Consider the following 4,069-nt stretch of genomic DNA (forward strand, 5'->3'; position numbering starts at 1 on the left):
TGTTCAACTCCTCAGGTTACAAACCTTGGATAAATTAACCTATCTGCAAAAGTTTCTAAGTGTTAAATAGAATCTCAGTCTTGTTCAACTATTCGGGTCACAAACCTTGAGTAAATTAACCTATATGCAAAAGTTTCTAAGTGTTAAACAGAACCTCGGTCTTGTTCGACTCCTTAGGTCATAAACCTTGGGTAAATTAACCTATCTGCAAAAGTTTCTAAGTGTTAAACAGAACATCGGTCTTGTTTGACTCCTCGGGTTATGAACCTTGGGTAAATTAATCTTTGAGTGAAAATTTCTAAGTGTGGAATAAAATCATAAGTCTTGCCCACCTTCTCGGATCACAGGTTGTGGGAAGATTGGTCTTTGAGCATCCTAAGTCCATGGTAAAGTAAGTTTTACTTGAAATTTTTACTAAGTGCTAGAATATTGTTATGAGTTACATTAAATATCAATCCAACAACTTTCTCAAGATTCATTCAAGATTGGATGGAACAATGTTAGGAGTAAATTAAATTAAATATAGGTTAGCACGTTTCAAATAATATTAGGAAGGGAAAGAGCAGAAATTATACTTAGAAAAATTATACTTAGATAAATGAAAAGGTGCAAAGTAAAAATTGAATATGTTCATATAAGTTCAGGAGTCTGATTACAATAAGGGAAAGATAAGGGCATCAACTAAACTTGGCCCGAGTACAAAATTGGCTAATAATTCTTAACCTATGATTAAATTACGCCGAGGCCTCTTTCTCTTTCTTCTTCTTTTTCCTCTTCAGCTACCCGACTTTAGCAACCTCCTCTAAGTCCACATCCACCATAGATACAAGAGGTGTTTGGTCTTACTCTTTTTCTGCCACAGGCGTAGTAACTAAAGTGGTGGTGGGCTAGGCCGAGGCAACTGCAAAACTGGGATCAGCTGAAGGTTGAGAAAGGTTGGAAGCAAGGCGCAAAGCTGAAGGATAGTATATTTTATCATGAGCCCTAAGCTCTGATTCAGTACTAACCCTAGCTGTGTTGAGAGCCTCACCCCAAACCGCGAGGCAAAAGGCTCGAGCAACGTCTCGGAGCTAGGCTATCAGACTCTGGGCAGTTTTAGTCATGCCCACATCATAGGCAGCCTGCTCTGCCTTAGCCATTTCAGCGTCCTTGGCCTCTTGTTGTTTCTGTTGCTGCTTAGTCTTTACAATGGCCAAGACCAAATAAGTTTTGACCTTCTTCTGAGCAACCCTAGTCTCTTCAGCCTGTTTCTCAAAGCTAGCCAAGGCAGACTCAGTATTTTTGCATGATTTTTTCACCTTGGCTTGGTGGAATAAGACGTCCTTGAACTTCTTCTCGAAGTCAGCATGGGCCTTCTTAACTAACTCCAGCTTGCCCTCGGCTTCACAGGCTTGGCCCAATGCGTGGTCCACCCACAGAGGCCACTTGCACAAATTGCAAAATCATTAGGTGTGAGTACCTGTACATGTTTCATATAAATTTATAAAAGTACAAGGTTAAGTACATACCTTGGTAAGGTCTCTCTTAAGGGAAATAAAGACCTCACGCTTTCGTAAAGACTACAACTCATGCATATCTTCGGGAAGGAGAAGAGCCTTTTCTAAGCATTCACAAAGAATGCCCGACTTGCCCTTCTGGGGATCCTTGAGGGAGGCATCGTTCATGACTGGATCCCCCGAGCTCAGCATGAACAAAGGCTTCCATACGGAGGCCTTTGGGTGTTGTTTCCCTTCAGAGCTTTTAGAGGTCCTAGAAGGAGCACTCTTTTTCTGTTGAGCTCTAGTCGTTCAGGGCTCCATAGGTGGGGGTTGCTGTGATGGGCATGTGATCTCTCCCTCCTCAGCTCCTTCAGACCCCTTGCCCCCTTGGCATTTTTTTCTTTTTTTGTCAATGGCGTCACTAGAGGACACACACGTGGGGGTAGGAGTTGGTGGTTAGGGCACCACTGGAACGGCTAGGGAAGCACCCTCAACATGGGCTATGAGCAACGCCAACAGGTTCGGGGTCTTCTCCTCTAGCACCATTCCTTCGGGGATGTCAGCTTCTTCTTGGTCAGTATTGACCTGGGCAGGTAGTAGACGACGATGGGAGGGGCCAAGGAGGTCTTCAGAATCCTCTTGTTGGTAGAAGACCTTAAAGTCTTTGTTCGTGACCTTCTAAGTAGGTTTAGGAGTGCGCTCCTTGGCTTCATCGTTTGAAGTTATGGGCTGCTCCTAGGAGTAAAGTAGTTTGGTTACAAGCGGGGCTAGAAGTTAGGCATCTTGAGTTCCAGATAGAGAAGGAGTTGTTAGGAAGCCAGGAACTGCTACGTCAATTAAAGCTAGCCTTGGATCCTTAGCTCTGATTACATGTTTAGGGCTTTGAAAATGTTTAGAGATGGGATTGAAACCAAGGATCATGTGCACCGCTCGAAACTAACCTTCTTTGTGAAGAAAAATTTCTGACCTAAGGATGTGGTTTAGCTCAGGAAAATTGACTAAGCTCTTGTTTGTGGCGGTATGATGTTCATCTGCCAATAAACATGCAAATATAAGTCATAGATTAGAAAAAATCCTTATAAAAATTTTCTTTATTTGAATATGAAAATCCTACACGCATCTAATGTCTATGAGAACCCTACCTAGTTCCCCATCTTAGGTGGGACAATGCAATCCATCATGCCAGTCTCTCGAGACGATGAGAAAGTCCTTATCCATGCCCTTGTTTGACTCAGGCTTACAAGAAATTAACCTAACTGTTGGGACCCTACATTTGATATATTAGTTGGTTTCCTTTCCTTTTTGGCAGTTGTATACCCAGTTCATATCATGCCATGTGAGGTTGGTCCCATCTTAGGGTTTATCATATCTACACCACCGAGGACCCTAAAGACGTTAGGAGAGCATTATGTGGGGGTCAACCTATAATTCATAAGGAAGTCTCTAGTAACCCTACCCATGGGAATTTCCATCCCGCCTTTTATGAAGGCAATCATCGAAATCACTAATGAGCTAAGGGGTCTGTTCATGACCAACCATTCGCCTAACTCACAGTGTTGGAGTTCAATACCATTAGGGATCCTATATTGAGCCCTAAAGGCGGCCATGCCTTCAGAGATATCCACTAACCTAGTAAATCTACCTATGGAAATTTATGGTGTAGGTAACGAAGAATCTATGTATAAAAGTAAATGAATCCAGACACACCTACAAGCAATAGAAGAATCTCTCCTCGAATTGTTACTTCAACGAAAAAGTTACAAAGTGAATAAATGGAGCAAAATCAACCTCAACCTCTCCTTATATAGGGGTGAAAAATGAGCAGTAAAATTCCCATTCATAAATATGGGTAAATAAGGACCGTAGGATCATCATCACACCATAAAACGTGGGGGGACAAGCAATCGCTTAATACAATAAATACGAGATCGTGGATACCAAAGTGTCAGGAACGTGCTGAAGACAGATGAAGAGACGTTACCACGTGGGAATGTGTTTGGCACGTACCAATTAGGGTTGCACAACTAAAACCTTACTTTTTATCTCAGGGCTAATAGCAAGGTTTTAGGGGGCTATTGTGGGGAGCCGAGGACCAAGGAAGAATATAACAAGCTGTGACTATCATTATAAAAGCATTCCAAGCCCGAGGAGGGGATTCACCCGAGGATAGGAGGAGAAGAGACAAAATACTTTCTGGAAGTCTAAATGGAGAGGATGGTGTTCAAAGAGAGAGTCAAGGTAGATGAAGTAAGTTTCCAGTGGAAGCTCACCTACTACCTCCGCATTAAATGACTAGCAACAGTTTTATTAGCTGCATTGATGAGGAAATTACCTGAACAATAGAATTCACAGCTAAGCAGTTCCTTCTACCGCCTTCAATAGAGGTTTAAAGGGACAGGTCCTAAGGAGAGTCGGGAGGATTGTAGATGGAGGGCTAGGATGCAATAAGTTTAGGAGTATATAAAGAAAGAGGACTTCTAGATGAATGGATCCCATAAAAAATCAGGAAAAAAAGATTAGAACAAGAATAGAGAGAGAGAGAGAATAGTGTACATCCTTGCGCAAGAACATCATCCTCGGGCGATGTAAAG

Source organism: Quercus robur, chromosome 4, assembly GCF_932294415.1.
Source record: "Quercus robur chromosome 4, dhQueRobu3.1, whole genome shotgun sequence".
NCBI classification, from domain to species: domain Eukaryota; kingdom Viridiplantae; phylum Streptophyta; class Magnoliopsida; order Fagales; family Fagaceae; genus Quercus; species Quercus robur.